The sequence below is a fragment of the Berghia stephanieae genome, chromosome 11, assembly GCF_034508935.2.
Source record: "Berghia stephanieae isolate SIO BIC M18660-M18661 chromosome 11, UCSD_Bste_1.3, whole genome shotgun sequence".
Lineage (NCBI taxonomy): Eukaryota > Metazoa > Mollusca > Gastropoda > Nudibranchia > Aeolidiidae > Berghia > Berghia stephanieae.
The window spans coordinates 12,108,005-12,125,504 of record NC_088370.1 but is presented as its reverse complement, the minus strand read 5'-3'; the positions used below and the strand labels follow the sequence as shown (position 1 = coordinate 12,125,504).

At 36.4% G+C, this 17,500-nt stretch overlaps 3 long non-coding RNA genes across 4 annotated transcripts in view; all 3 read left to right on the top strand.

The window, feature by feature from the left end:
* The window catches only part of LOC144956661 (uncharacterized), a 3,954-nt gene extending 2,619 nt beyond the window's left edge, over positions 1-1,335 (top strand). For both annotated transcript variants that reach the window (XR_013641994.1, XR_013641993.1), the window contains exons 3-4: positions 719-817; positions 1,246-1,335. This is a non-coding gene — a long non-coding RNA (uncharacterized LOC144956661). The remainder of the gene's footprint in view (positions 1-718; positions 818-1,245) is intronic.
* Positions 1,336-2,268: 933 nt separating this feature from the next.
* On the top strand, positions 2,269-5,598 carry LOC144956660 (uncharacterized). Its single transcript, XR_013641992.1, has 4 exons — positions 2,269-2,339; positions 3,633-3,786; positions 4,949-5,047; positions 5,509-5,598. It is a non-coding gene; the product is annotated as an uncharacterized LOC144956660 (long non-coding RNA).
* Positions 5,599-11,273: 5,675 nt separating this feature from the next.
* Positions 11,274-17,500, top strand: part of LOC144956824 (uncharacterized) — an 11,464-nt gene continuing 5,237 nt past the window's right edge. Inside the window, exon 1 of the long non-coding RNA XR_013642024.1 lies at positions 11,274-11,339. This is a non-coding gene — a long non-coding RNA (uncharacterized LOC144956824). The remainder of the gene's footprint in view (positions 11,340-17,500) is intronic.

Sequence of the window (17,500 nt, the reverse complement as noted above, 5' to 3'; positions counted from 1 at the left end):
CTACTACTACTACTACTACTACTACTACTACTATACTACTACTACTATTACTGAGTGAATCTCCTTTAGACATCATGACATATTTTTGATGCTCTATCTAAATAATGTTTTTGTGGAATGACTAAGCGATCACATCGTATCATGTTGTGGCGGAAGGGCATAATTTTTTTAAAATTTTGAGTCACTTTTAATAAAGCTTGGGTGCGTCTTGAACCAGTTGGTTTTTGCATGTGACTTGATGATTGACTTGATTAGGAGACCTTCACTCACAAAAAATAAATGAGCTTTTATATAGCGCAATATCAACTAAACGTCGTTTACAAGCGGTCCTTGACCAACAGCAACACGCAACATGTAGAACGAGACATGACGCCTGGTAAGCGACATAACAATTTTTTTCCGACATAAACAACGCTGTTAACGACAAGGTCCTCATTTTACACCTGAGTACGGTAAAAGAATGTGAGTAAAAGGTTTTACAAAGGACTCAACTATGCACCGAGCGAGGCTCGAACCCAGGACCTTCGGATCCGAAAGCGAGTGTATCATTCCACAAGACCACATAGCTGCACAAAGCCACATAAGGTTTTCTTACAATTATACACCCCCAGTAATCCTGATTACATATTACCATCACATGTAGTATTTTAAATGAATACAGTTGTCGGTAACTTGAGTTTTATTAGTCTGATGCACACAAACATATGTTTATTTTCAGGTGAATCCGAGTCTTTCCCAAGAAACAAGAGAAGTAGAATGGAATCAGTCTTTGCATTTCCTACACCGATATAAGTCACGAAGGCAGTATGGAACTAGGGTAAATAATTCTTCTTCATTAGCATCCTTATAATCATCAGATGCATTATCGAAATCACAATCCTCATTCCACTTCTTCTCCTACCCTCCTCCTCCTCCTTCTCTTTATCATCATCTTCATCATCTTCGTCGTTGTCAACATAACCATCATCATCTCTCTCATTATCGTAACGATCATTATCATTATCATCTTCACAACTATCACCACCACCATCACCACCACCACCATCACCACCTTCACCATCGCCATCAGTATCATCAGCACTCACCACCACCACCACCACCGTTTACATCACCACCATCACCACCAACTTCATCGTCATCAACATGACAAACAACACCAATACCACCTTCACCACCACCATTGCCATCATCTTCATCATCATAATCATCACTATCACCATAATATACAGCTTCATTTATCCACAGCAATCCAGCTCTACATAAAACCCCAGTCAAGTGGAATAAATAAGACATGCAATAATCAGAAATAAAAAAAAATCATTTTATGAAATCAAAGGAATTCTCTCATAATTGTCGATGTGTTCCAAAAATAGATTACCAGATATCATGGATATTAATGTATCCTATTGTGTTGCTATGTGGTTTGCGGTATGACACTCGCTTTCGGATCGAAAGATCCTGGTTTAGAGCCTCGCTCTGCGCATAGTTGTGTCCTCGGAAAAGGCTCTTTACTGACATTCTCACACCGTACTCAGATATAAAATGAGTAGCTGGTCATTATCAGCGTTGTCTCCGTTTGAAAAAAAAACTGGATTATCGCCTAACAGGCGTTATATCTCGTTCTACATGTTACGTGTTGCTGTTGTTCAGGGACCCCTTGTAAAGCGCTTTGAGTACGTTTAGTGGATATTGCGCTACATAAAAGCTCAATTATTCATTTATTAACTGAGGCTTTAGACTGGGTGGAGCGCCGCTAATTGATCTAGGGCGAGGTGACTTGCTCAAGGTCATACATGACAGCGCACTTGGGAATAATCGAACTCGGTACCTTTCGAGTACGAAGCAAAGATCGTACACTAAGCTGTGCGTTTATTGTTTTTTTGAAACACGATTAAACCCGCCGAAACCCGTCGAAATCAGAAGAAAACCTACAAAGTTATGGGAAGTAGGTAGCAGTGGGGAGTGAACCTGGGACAGGGAAGTGTACACTATTGAGGAGTGAACCTGGGCATGGGTTTCGGCTGGTTTCGTAGAAAAATATTCATGCTTTTTTTACGAAAGCTTTAAAATTGTTCTATGGCCAACAGCAACACGTAACATAAAGAATGCCACATGACGTCTGTTTGGCGACAATACATTTTAAAACTAGCAGTACCTACATCATTGTGTTCGCTGATGGGAGTTTAGATGCCCGGTAATAAATGTGTCAACCCAAATGATCTGTAACGGGTTAATATCCCGCCATTGTTTCATCACGTTATAAATAGTCTGTTTTTGTGCGACCTGATGATTTGCAAGTGTGTTCTCGTTCTATGAGGTGAGGATTGTTTCGGAGGAAGGTAAAATTCCCTACTATTTATCTTTACTTATACTACACTCACACACACACACACACACACGCACAAACACACAAACACACACACACACATATATATATATATATATATTATATATAAATATATATATAAATGTATATATATAATTATATATATATATATATATATATATATTTGTATCATACACTTTATATTGATCGATCTATTTTCACATTCACTATATATATAATAATTATATATATATATATATATATATATATATATATATTAATTATCTTCACTTTATATTGATCGATCAATTTTCACATTCACTGAATGGACATATAGGTATATATATATATATAATTATATATATATATATATATATATATATATATATATATATATATATATATTATATATATATAATATATTAACGTATCATTATAAATGAGTAAAATCAGCTCACATTTCGTCCAACAATACTGTCGTTTCGATACCGAAATGTGTATATATTTAGGAATATACAGAAAGATAGATAGATAAAAAGTGAATGAGAGAGAGAGAGAGAGAGAGCGAGAGAGAGAGAGAGAGAGAGAGAGAGAGGGGGGGGGAGGGAGAGAGGGAGAGAGAAATACAAAGGAAGGCTGATAGCTGGAAAGAGGGACATTTATGAGTCTCTAAAATTATGTATCCAAATGTCTCTGAAGAACCAGACAATGAATATCCTCTCAATACTCTCGATGTAGCTGTAAAAAAATTGCAGCCGGCTTTAATGTACTGATACACAAAACTATGTCGTTTAATCTTAAACGTTTAGAGTTTGATTGATGGAATTTAGTGACCACTAATAAAAAAAATCTCTATCTAAAAATTATTTTTAAAACATTGAGCTTTTATAGAGAGCAATATTCACTAAACGTGCGCAACAACAAAATTTAACATGTAGGACAGGACATGAAGCCTGTTAGGCGGTATTACATTTTTTTCGGACAGAGACAACGCTGTTAACGGCCAGGTACTCGTTTACACCTGAATATGGTGAGAAAATGTGAGTAAAGAGCCTTCTCCAAGGACTCAACTATGCCCCAAGCGAGGCTCGTACCAAGGACCATCCGATCCTAAAGCGAGTGTCATGCCACAAGACCACATAGCCGCAATAATAACAAAGAGCATTGTGACGTCAAGTTAGTTCCATCCATAGACAATCTTTTGCGTTGGTTTGAGAGCATTTCTATTATAGCGTTGATCCCAAAATAAAATTGGGTTATTGGCTACTTCATATCAATATGAGTCATTACTATTATTATTTTCCAGAAAAAAAGCTACGTTGAAATCTCGATTCCAAACATGGACAGGCGTTTGATGATGCTGTTGTTATTGACGGTGTGTCTTGCAGTGTCCACCAACATGGTCAGTGGTGACGAGGAAGATAATGGCGGCGTGTATTTAGATGAAAGCTGGACCGAAGGTAAATATAAACAATCTGAATAAGGTATTTATGTTAACTCACTCAACCCTAACACCGACTATATTCGTAGTTTACCCGGTTTACTTTCACCAATTTTGAAAAGCAACAGAACCTCTACCACTACTACTACTACTACTACTACTACTACTACTACTACTACTACTACTACTACTACTACTACTACTACTACTACTACTACTACTACTACTACCACTACTACTACTACTACTACTACTACTACTACTACTACTACTACTACTACTACTACTACTACTACTACTACTACTACTACTACTACTACTACTACTACTACTACTACTACTACTACTACTACTACTACTACTACTACTACTACTACTACTACTACTTCTTCTTCTTCTTCTTCTCCCTCATCTTCTTCTTCCCCATCATATTGTCTTTATGTTTGAATGTCTAGTTGGTTAAGCAACGCCATGTCTTCCTCACCTCTGTAAGGGGCTAAAATTCTAATCAGAATGTCTGAGGTGATTCCTTTTGACATCAGACATCTTGTTTGATGCCTTATCTAATAATGTTTCGTGGAATGACTAAGCGATCACATCGTATCATGTTGTGGCGGAAGGGCATAATTTTTAAAAAAATTTGAGTCACTTTTAATAAAGCTTGGGTGCGTCTTGGACCAGTTGGTTTTTGCATGGGACGTAATGATTGACTTGATTAGGAGACCTTCACTCACAAAAAATAAATGAGCTTTTATATAGCGCAATATCAACTAAACGTGGTTTACAAGGGGTCCTTGACCAACAGTAACTCGCAACATGTAGAACGAGACGTGACGCGAGGTAAGCGACATAAAAATTTTTTTCGACATAAGCAAAGCTGTTAACGACAAGGTCCTCATTATACACCAGAGTAAGGTAAGAGAATGTGAGTAAAAGGTTTTACAAAGGACTCAACTATGCACCAAGCGAGGCTCGAACCCGGGACCTTCGGATCCGAAAGCGAGTGTACCATACCACAAGACCACATAGCCGCACAAAGCCACATAAGGTTTTCTTACCATTATACACCCCCAGTAACCCTGATTACATATTACCATCACATGTAGTATTTTAAATGAATACAGTTGTCGGTAACTTGAGTTTTATTAGTCTGATGCACACAAACATATGTTTATTTTCAGGTGAATCCGAGTCTTTCCCAAGAAACAAGAGAAGTAGAATGGAATCAGTCTTTGCATTTCCTACACCGATATAAGTCACGAAGGCAGTATGGAACTAGGGTAAATAATTCTTCTTCATTAGCATCCTTATAATCATCAGATGCATTATCGAAATCACAATCCTCATTCCCTTTCTTTTCCTACCCTCCTCTTCCACCTCCTCCTTATCTTTATAATCATCTTCATCATCTTCGTCGTTGTCAACATAATCATCATCATCTCTCTCATTATCGTAACGATCATTATCATTATCATCTTCACAACTGTCACCACCACCATCACCACCACCACCATCGCCATCAGTATCATCACCACTCACCACCACCACCACCACCGTTTACATCACCACCATCACCACCAACATCATCGTCATCAACATGACAAACAACACCAATACCACCTTCACCACCACCATTGCCACCATCTTCATCATCATCATCATCATCATCATCATCATCATCATCATCATCATCATCATCATCATCACTATCACCATAATATACTGCTTCATTTATCCACAGCAATCCAGTTCTACATAAATCCCCAGTCAAGTGGAATAAACAAGACATGCAATAATCAGAAATAAAAAAAAATCATTTTATGAAATCAAAGCAATTCTCTCATAATTGTCGATGTGTTCCAAAAATAGATTACCAGATATCATGGATATTAATGTATCCTATTGTGTTGCTATGTGGTTTGCGGTATGACACTCGCTTTCGGATCGAAAGATCCTGGTTTAGAGCCTCGCTCTGCGCATAGTTGTGTCCTCGGAAAAGGCTCTTTACTCACATTCTCAATCCGTACTCAGATATAAAATGAGTAGCTGGTCGTTATCAGCGTTGTCTCCGTTCGAAAAAAAAAAACTGGATTATCGCCTAACAGGCGTTATATCTCGTTCTACATGTTACTTGTTGCTGTTGTTCAGCGACCCCTTGTAAAGCGCTTTGAGTACGTTTAGTGGATATTGCCCTATATAAAAGCTCAATTATTCATTTATTAACTGAGGCTTTAGACGGGGTGGAGCGCCGCTAATTGATCTAGGGCGAGGTGACTTGCTCAAGGTCATACATGACAGCGCACTTGGGAATAATCGAACTCAGTACCTTTCGAGTACGAAGCAAAGACCGTACGCTAAGCTGTGCGTTTATTTTTTTTTTAAAACACGATTAAACCCGCCGAAACCCGTCGAAATCAGACAAAAACCTATATGGGAAGTAGGTAGCAGTGGGGAGTGAACCTGGGACAGGGAAGTGTACACTATCGAGGAGTGAACCTGGGAATGGGTTTCGGCTGGTTTCGTAGAAAATAATCACGCTTTTTTTTTACGAAAGCTTTAAAATTGTTCCCTGGCCAACAGCAACACGTAACATAAAGAATGCCACATGACTGTTAGGCGACAATACATTTTATTCCGACAGATACCACGTTGTTAACGGCCATGTACTCATTTGACACATGAGTACGGTGAGAAAACTTGAGTAAAGAGCCTTTTCCAGGGATTCGCCGAGCGAGACTCGAACCCAGGACCTTCCGATCCGAGATCTAGTATCATACCATTATGGCAAATCCGAAGGCCAAATGACTCGTGGTTACGTCCTAGCAAATATTATTATTCATAAAAAAAGAAACATCCCTGAACTTGCATAAGTTAATGTAAAGTTGTTTTTTAAAAAAATTGAGCTTTATCTAGCGCAATATCCACTAGATATGATCAAAGCGCTTTACAAGGGGTCCCTTGTCAACAGCAACATTTAACATGTGGAACGGGACATGACGCCTGTTAGGCGATATTACAATTTTTTGGACAAAAACAATGCTTCTAAGTTCTCATTTTACACCTGAGTACGGTGAGAGAATGTGAGTAAAGAGCCTTTTCCAAGGACTCAACTATGCGCCGAGCCCGAGGCTCGAACCCAGGAGCTTCCGATCCGGATGCGAGTGTCATACCACTAGACCACATAGCCGCACGTAGACTGGTCAAAAGTAAAAATTCATCAATTATGAGGCAGTGTCTCCACAAATGTGTGTTCAACAATAACAACAACAACAACTACTACAACAATAATAACAAGAACAACCACCAAGGAATACTGGACACATCAATCAGTACGGCTGATGACGAGGATGATGAAAAGGAGAGATGAAACGACTACAGACTGATTCCGAGGATCACTCTATCTAATGAAATGTAATTTTCCTCTAGTTTGCGAAGGTTGAGACATGCCTTTTCTCTGTCTAATCTTTGTTATCATTTATTGCTTCGCCGGTGAGAGTAAAGTTGGTGTTCCTCCTTTCAATCGTTCCCTCTACGTAGGCTCAATGTCCTAGATTGGATTGCGCTCAAATTGCCGATCAACTGGCCAAAGAAGGAGCCCAAAAGAAGCAACCGAAGTCGTCAATCACTTACCATCAGCAAATGAAAATAATAAAGCTAAAAATTGACAAAGAAAGGAATGACACACACACCTGGAACACAACAAGCAGGATCCAATACATGCCCGTAGCGAAGTAGCCAAGTCACCCTATTCCGCCTCCGAACAGGACACAATAGACTAAGAAGACATATGTTTACAAAGCTAGGTATTAGAACAACCCCTTATTGCCCATGTGGAACCGACCATGAAACCACTTTGCATGTGCTTATGGATTGCCCATTATACACCGTGAAACGTTCGAACCACTGGGTCACCCATACAACACTCAACACAAAGCTCTATTGTGAGGCTGACGACCTATAGCGGACCACAGACTTCATGGCAGATATCGGACTGCAGCCATAGATGTCCATCAGAGGAACGAAGAAGAAGAAGGATTGCGCTCACAGTGATATGAGGGAAGTCGCACAACCTCATGTCAAAACTCCCTAATAAGACAGTCTGCTTTGAAAGCTGTTTCTGATTCATTTTTTTTAAAATAAGGAGTATAGTTATCATTTTGATAAATGGTCAGAATATGTAGAACTGTCTAATTGAACCCATGAAATCATGTCAGCTTTTATATGTGCCAAAGTTGTAGCCTTGAAGTGACCTTGAGGGCTGTCCAATACAATACAGCTGGGTGCTTCGAGGGAAGGCAGTAAGCGATATTTATTCAGTCTTAAAACACCTTTGCATTGACCCCAGAATGATATCCCAGGTGATGCAGAGAAGAAAAAATAGCATGCCATCCTTTTAAATATCCAGTATCATCACCACCTGCAAGAATAACAGTGATTCTCTAACCAGACCTATGGACCTTTTTCTGCTCGAATAATTAGACGTCCAATATTTTGTCGGATGTATTCTATGTTTACGCTCACCCAGCTCCATATATCTTAGGATGATATCCATACCAAAGTTATCTATGATCCGTTTCCTGCCAGGTCGTTCTCTGTCGTATTTCGATAACGATCTTCTCATGGTTGATGTGAAATTCCAAAACCGTCCTCTTGAATGATTTGTCGATAGATACAATAAGACTTCTTTTCGCAGCTTTACGAGAGTGGAACCGAAAGAGATTCCTTACCGTATCGTGTTGTTTAAGAGCCTAATATATTTTTAAAACATTTAAAGGCCATGTGAGACGTCCATGTATAGACAACATTTTTGTCAAAGATATGTAAACAGTGTTTGTTCATTTGACAATATTGAGTATAAAATCACTATTTCAAATGATTTAAAGCGAGAGATTTCATCAGTCTTTGGTAATTGCGACATGATGTAGATAATATGCCATAAAAAATATATTCAAGATTTAAAACAATCTACATAAATGGTATGTTTATAACACTTAAAGCGAATTGTTATTATTTGGAAATAAGTATGACGTGAACTCATAATCACTACGTCAGCGAAAGATTTTTTGGATATACGATGAATTCATTCATACTTTGTGGTGCGTAACTTTTATCATTTTTTTTTCAGTGTAAAATCTCTAATTTTATGTCAGCTGTTTTATAGTCGTTTTTTATAGGTCTTAAAGAAGAAAACGTTTTTAATATGGCACCATACGGTCCAGAATTGATATTCAGTTAAGACAAATTGATTCAAAGGTTGACACAAATTTTTACAACTTTTGATACAGGGACAGCTGAGAAAAACCAGAAATACACGCGCCATTAATTAAAAATCTGACTATAATTGTGGAACGTTCCGTTGAGCACAAATTAATAATGTTCAACTCACAAGCATTAAAGTGTCATAAACATATGTGATATTTTTTTATGTCGGACCCACAATTTAGGTCGCAAAATGGGTATCAACAAGGATAATTAAAATTGTCCACGATAAATGTAGTTTTTTAACCTATAATGACGATACAGATTGATTAAAACCGTCCAATATTGGCAATTTATTTTTTTAGAAAAAACCCAAACCACTTCTACAGTGTCATGAACATATGTGGTAAAGCCATAAATTGATAACGATACTAAAAAAATTGTTTTATTTACGTAAAATTTTGATGATCTATAGTTTTATATCCGCGTCAATGTTATGATTATTGTAGTCAGCGATCACATCATCTGTTTTCGGCTTTTCCTGGATTTTGCAGGGTTGCCATAATGAATGGCACATAATCTCGGTTCATAGCATCATCTTCTGGGTGGGAAACCCGACCTCCCATAGTAGGCAGGCAGGGACTTCCTGTGTCTTCTATCCCCCTATATCTGTGTTCCAACTTGTTATTTCCTGGCTCTGGCCGGATGCCCTTGCTGAGAGGGAAACAGTCAAATGTATAGCTAGTTTTGGGAGATGATATTTTTTTCATTGAAGATCAACTCTCTATTATGCATTGTATTATGTTGTTGTTTTTTGCATATTATATATGATTCTTCTTACCTTTTCTTGGATGCTTTAATAGATATTCTGGAACTTTTTACTACGTATCCCATTATCTTCCTTTTTACTGGTGATGAAATGACCTTAATGTGTTACAAGCGTCGTAGAACCCTTTATGAAAATAGCATAATCTTCCTCCAGGCCCAGATATTGTCCATTATCTTATCCGTCAGCGATCGCACAATTTACTCAAATTCCTCTGTCAAAGAGAATGTGTGCCACAGGCTCCAGTTCTTTTTACAGTATACATGAAATCCCCTGGATCAATTATTTCTAAAATTAATCTAAATTAACAAATTTATGCTGAAGATAGTCAAATCTTTAAGACCATTTACGACCATTTACATATTTTAATTGAACTCTTCCAATCTTCCTTCGTTAAATTGAAAACATGGATGGAACTGAACAGACTAAAACGAAACGATAGTATAACTGAAATAACATTTATCGCCAGGCAAGCAATCCTTACAATTGTAGAGAGTGAATACATTTTTTTACAAAGAAATAGCGTAATTGAAACTGCTGTGGCTGTTCGAAACTTGATTGTATTTATTGATTCGGATTTGTCTTTTGCCAGCCAAGTAAATTATATCGTTTAGTTAATATGGATGGAAATGAGAAGAATACGTTGTGTTAGACATCTCATTACAAGATACATCTCTGCCTTGTTAGATAATTCTCTAATCCTGTCAGAGCTAGATTATTGCAATTCTCTCCTCTCTTCCATAATTAAAGACAATATGAAATCCCTTCAGATATCCCAGAACGATGCTGCCATACTTATTAATAGAAATAGGTGAAATGTATCGGGTTTGCCAAGAGAACTCCACTGGCTTCCCGTTGAGAGACGTATAGAATATAAGATCCGTAGTATTGTTTTTGAACCACTGCACTCTGATTGTCCTGGATACATTAATAACATGCTTAAATTCTACATTCCATTATGAAATTTGAAATCAAAATCTGATAATCACATATTTATGAAGCCAAAAAGACTCAAAAATTGGCAAGAATGCGTTTGAATACTCGGCACCCTTATATAGTTAGAACTTCCTTCCAAGATAGGTCAGAGCCGGGGAGCAAAGTGGCCGAGTGGTTAAGACATTGCATTGTCACCCGGAACGACCAGGGTTCGAACCCCGCTTCAGGCACTTTCGTTTTTTTCCATGAGCAAGATTATTAACCCCCAATTTGCTCATTTGGACAACATGGGTGATTCCTGTTGACATCTATCTATATTCCTTCGTGGAATGCCTAGGCGACGATATCCTATGAAGTCGTGGCGGAAAAGGCATAATATAATATTAATAACTATAATACGAATGAGGCCCTGTAAAGCCAGCAGTACCTACAGCAGTGTTTTCGCTGATGGGAGTTTAGATGCACGGTAATAAATGTGTCAACCCAAATGACCTGTAACGGGTTAATATCCCGCCATTGTTTCATCACGATATAAATACTCTGTTTTTGTGCGACCTGATGATTTGCAAGTGTGTTCTCGTTCTATGAGGTGAGGATTGTTTCGGAGGAAGGTAAAATTCCCTACTATTTATCTTTAGTTATGTTATACTACACATACACACACGCACATAAACACACATACACACACACACACACACACACACATATATATATAATATATATATATATATATATATCATATACTTTATGTTGATCGATCTATTATCACATTCACTAAATGGTTGTTGCTTGTTAAATATATATATATCAGTTCATAAAAAATCAGTTCAGATTTCGTCCAACAATTCTACCGTTTCGATACCGAAATGTGTATATATTTATATACAGAAAGATAGATAGATAAAGAGTGAATGAGAGAGAGAGAGAGAGAGAGAGAGATAGAGAGAGAGAGAGAGAGAGAGAGAGAGAGAGAGAGAGAGAGGGAGGGAGGGAGAGAGACATACAAAGGAAGGCTGATAGCTGGAAAGAGGGACATTTATGATTCTCTAAAATTATGTATCCAAATGTCTCTGAAGAACCAGACATTGATGTAGCTGTATAAAAATTGCAGCCGGCTATAACGTACTACAAACCTATGTCGTTTAATCTTAAACGTTTAGAGTTTGATTGACGAAATTTAGTGACCACTAATCAAAAAAATCTCTATCTAAAAATTATTTTTAAAACATTGATTTTTTATATAGAGCAATATCCACTAAACGTGCGAAACAACAAAAATTAACATGTAGGACGGGACATGACGCCTGTGATTTTGCTGCCAAAAGCCTATCGATAACACATACTCCAGAGACTCTCCTATCCCTCCAACCCGTGTCACCCCCAACACCCACTATTGACACATCGTTTATTAAAGTAAGAAAGAGGGGGAGAAAAGGAGGAATAAAAACAAAATTTAACAGACGGCCTTTTCGTCCATTTTTACCCTGTGTAGTGACAGGTAATGTAAGATCACTGAAAAATAAAATTGATGAACTGTTTTCACTGTGTCGTTTTAATAGTGACTATTGTCAAGCCTCCATAATAGCGTTAACAGAGACTTGGCTATCTCCTCACATACCATCATCATGTTTTGATATTGAACAATACTCACTATTTCGAGGAGATCGGACTAATGTAAATAAACGAACTGGGGGTGGGTGTGCACATATATTAACAACAAATGGTGCCACCCCAATAACTGTCAAATAAAGAAAATGTATTGTGACAATTATATTGAATTTATTACTGTTTCGTCACGACCATATTACCTACCCCGGGAATATACTCATGTCATCATCGTCAACGTCTACATTCCACCATCATCAGACAACACAACAGTGAAAAATATTTTGAGGAAAGAAACACAGGACATTCAAATTAAGTCACCCGATGCCGTATTGATGGTCACTGGCGATTTTAACCAATGTAACGATTTTACTCTCTCGGGACTTCATCAATACGTGGACTGCGAGACAAGGGACAAAAAAACATTAGATTTATTCCTGTGTAATATTAAAAATAGTTATAAATGTTTACCCCGTGCCCCATTAGGTTTATCTGACCACTGCATGCTCTTGCTACTCCCCACCTACCGCCCTGTTTTTAAACGTGTAAAACCAGTAAAGAAAAGTGTACAGATCTGGAACGGAAGTGTGTGTGAAGATTTGCGTGGGTGTTTTGAATGCACTGACTGGAATGTTTTTATCGAATCATGTGATAGTGTGGATGAGCTGAATGACTGTGTGAGTGAGTATTTAAAATTCTGTGAACAGCTAGTGTCTTGTAAAAAAGAAATAAAATATTATCCTAACAACAAGCCTTGATAACAAAAGATCTAAAACTTTTATTGAACCAAAAGAAAACTCTCTTTACTAGTGGAAACAAAAAAGATCTGAAAACAAAACAAAAAGAGATAAAGAGAGTAATATCTAGTTGTAGAGACAAGTACAAAAATAAAATTGAAAAATGCTTTTCTTCTGGGGATATACGGGACACGTGGCGGGGGCTTAAAACTGCTGTTAACTATAATCCAACGCCCACGATTATATCAGAAGATATCGAAATTGAAACTCTAAATAAATTTTATTCACGTTTCGACACAGCAAACAAATTTGATATTGAAAATGAAAAACATAAATTAGACAGGGCTTTGGAAGATGAAATGACTATTGAGGTCAGTGAAGAAGAGACGAGATTCGTATTATCGAAAATAAACGAGAGGAAGGCTGCTGGGCCGGATGGATTGAAAGGAAAATTATTAAAAGAATGTGCCCATCAGCTTTCCCCCATTTATACACATATTTTTAACTGGTCCCTCCAATGCGTTTCGATCCCTGAAATTTGGAAAATTTCAAAAATTATTCCTGTTCCAAAAAAAGAAAAACTTGAAACTATGAACGATCTCAGACCTGTTGCATTTAAAATTAGGAATCAGTTTATGCCATTGAGTGATAGTCATCAATTTGCTTACAAACCAGGACGTGGCGAAGAGGATGCCATTTTGCTGTTTACAAACAACATCTACAGGCATCTAGATCACGCTAGGAGCTATTGCAGATTGCTTTTTGCAGATTTTTCTTCAGCGTTCAATACAATGCAACCCCAGTTGGTTGTTCAAAAATTGACTAGTCTGAATTTAAAAAGGTATATAATTGCTTGGGTGCTCGAATTTCTTACGGAGAGAGCACAATATGTTCAATTAGGACAAAACAAATCTTCCTGTATAACTACAAATATTGGTGCTCCTCAAGGTTGTGTATTGTCCCCTGTATTATTCACAATATACACGAATGACTGTAGAAGTCAAAACCTGAGTGTACCTTTAATAAAGTTTGTAGATGACACCGCTCTTCAAGGCCTCATAACAAATGGCAACGAAGTGGCTTATAGGCAAGAAATTGATAGATTTGTGTCTTGGTGTGATGCCCACCACCTAGAGCTTAAATAAGCAAGACAAAGGAGCTAGTGATTGACTTTAGGAGAGTGAAGGAACCGATAGAACCGTTAAAATTAAAGGACCAATTCGTCCAGCGAGTTCCTCACTACAAATACCTTGGTGTAACGATTGATGACAGGCTCAAATGGGATGAACACTTGAAAATAATTAGTCATAAGATGTGCAGACGTACATAATTTTTATCAAAACTCTCTCAATTTAGAATAGATAAAAGCCTCTGCACATTATTTTATAGAGCAGTAATTGAAAGTGTTTTGTCATTTTGTATAACAGCTTGGGGAGGCAATTTCTTAGCAGTGAAAAGGAACAAAATAAATTCAAATATTAAAAAATCCATTAAACGCTATATAAATGATGTTGACGATGTAGATCTTTTATACGAGAAATTTTGTATAAATAAAATAACTAAAATATTAAATGACCACTATCCATCCACTAAGACCATCACTTATTATGTCAGAAAGAAGTGGTCGCCCTTTCTCTATTTCAACGAAAACAGAGAGACACTGAAAATCTTTTCTGCCGTCCAGTATTAGGCTTTATAACAACAAGCAATAATCATTTTATATAATTATTTCTCATTTTTACTTTTTAAAATATAAATATTAATTTATTAATTTATTTGTTTTACAATCTTTTCAATTTTCAATTTATAGTGACAGTTTTAACTATTATACAATGTTGAAATTTTTCATATCATAAAGTGCAGCTCTGGTTATAGAGCTGCTCCTTTATTTATTTTTTTTTAATATATACATCCTATTTCTATTGTATTCTTATCTTATTGTGTAAATTATAACACGTCTGTACAAAAAATTTCCTTTTTCGGATGCAATAAAGTATTATTATTATTATTATTATTAATTATTATTTTATTATTATTTATTATTTATTATTATTATTATTATTATTATTATTATTATTATTATTATTATTATTATTATTATTATATTATTATTAGGCGGTATTACAATTTTTTCGGACAGAGACAACGCTGTTAACGGCCAGGTACTCATTTTACACCTGAATATGGTGAGAGAATGTGAGTAAAGAGCCTTCTCAAATTGCCGATCAACTGGCCAAAGAAGGAGCCCAAAAGGAACAACCGAAGTCGTCAATCACTTACCATCAGCAAATGAAAATAATGCTCGAATAATTAGACGTCCAATATTTTGTCGGATGTATGTTTACGCTCACCCAACTCCATATATCTTAGAATGATATCCATACCAAAGTTATCTATGATCCGTTTCCTGCAGGGTCGTTCTCTGTCGTATTTCGATAACGATCTTCTCATGGTTGATGTGAAATTCCAAAACCGTCCTCTTGAATGACTTATCAATAGATACAATAAGACTTCTTTTCGCAGCTTTACGAGAGTGGAACCGAAAGAGATTCAGTACCGTATCGTGTTGTGTAAGAGCCTAATATGTTTTTAAAATCTTTCAAGGCCATGTGAGAAGTTCATGTATAGACAACATTTTTGTCAAAGATATGTAAACTGTTTGTTAATTTGACAATATTGAGTATACAATCACTATTTCAAATGATTTAAAGCGAGAGATTTCATATCATATGGTAATTGCGACATGATATAGATAATATGCCATAAATAATATATTCAAGATTTAATACAATCTACATAAATGTTATGTTTAAAACACTTAAAGCGAATTGCTATTATTTGGAAATAAGAATGACGTGAACTCATAATCACTACGTCAGCGAAAGATTTTTTGGATATACGATGAATTCATTCATACTTTGTGGAACTTTTTTCATTTTTTTTTTCAGTGTAAAATCTCTAATTTTATGTCAGCTGTTTTATAGTCGTTTTTTATAGGTCTTAAAGAAGAAAACGTTTTTAATATGGCACCATACGGTCCAGAATTGATATTCAGTTAAGACAAATTGATTCAAAGGTTGACACAAATTTTTACAACTTTTGATACAGGGACAGCTGAGAAAAACCAGAAATACACGCGCCATTAATTATAAATCTGACTATAATTGTGGAACGTTCCGTTGAGCACAAATTAATAATGTTCAACTCACAAGCATTAAAGTGTCATAAACATATGTGCTATTTTTTTTATGTCGGACCCACAATTTAGGTCGCAAAATGGGTATCAACAAGGATAATTAAAATTGTTCACGATAAATGTAGTTTTTTAACCTATAATGACGCTACAGATTGATTAAAACCGCCCAATATTGGCAATTTTTTTTTAGAAAAAACCCAAACCACCTCTGCAGTGTCATGAACATATGTGGTAAAGTAATAAATTGATAACGATACTAAAAAATTTGTTTTATTTACGTAAAATTGTGATGATCTATAGTTTTATATCGGCGTCAATGTTATGATTATTGTAGTCAGCGATCACATCATCTGTTTTCGGCTTTTCCCGGATTTTGCAGGGTTGCCATAATGAATGGCACATAATCTCGGTTCATAGCATCATCTTCAGGGTGGGAAATCCGACCTCCCATAGTAGGCAGGCAGGGACTTCCTGTGTCTTCTATCCCCATATATCTGTTTTTAAACTTGATATTTCCTGGCTCTGGCCGGATGCCCTTGCTGAGAGGGAAAAGTCAAATGTATAGCTAGTTTTGGGAGATGATATTTTTTTCATTGTAGATCAACTCTCTATTATGCATTGTATTATGTTGTTGTTTTTTTTGCATATTATATATGATTCTTCTTACCTTTTCTTGGATGCTTTAATAGATATTCTGGAACTTTTTACTAAGTATCACATTATCTTCCTTTTTACTGGTGATGAAATGGCCTTAATGTGTTACAAGCGTCGTAGAACCCTTTTTAAAAATAGCATAATCTTCCTCCAGGCCCAGATATTGTCCTTTATCTTATCCGTCAGCGATCACACAATTTACTCAAATTCTTCTGTCAAATAGAGAATGTGTGCCACAGGGTCCAGTTCTTTTTACAGTATACATGAAATCCCCTGGATCAATTATTTCTAAGATTAATCTAAAATAACAAATTTATGCTGAAGATAGTCAAATCTTTAAGACCATTTACGACCATTTACATATTTTAATTGAACGCTTCCAATCTTCCTTCGTTAAATTGAAAACATGGATGAAACTGAACAGACTAAAACGAAACGATAGTATAACTGAAATAACATTTATCGCTAGGCAAGCAATCCTTACAATTGTAGAGAGTGAATACATTTTTTTACAAAGAAATAGCGTAATTGAAACTGCTGTGGCTGTTCGAAACTTGATTGTATTTATTGATTCGGATTT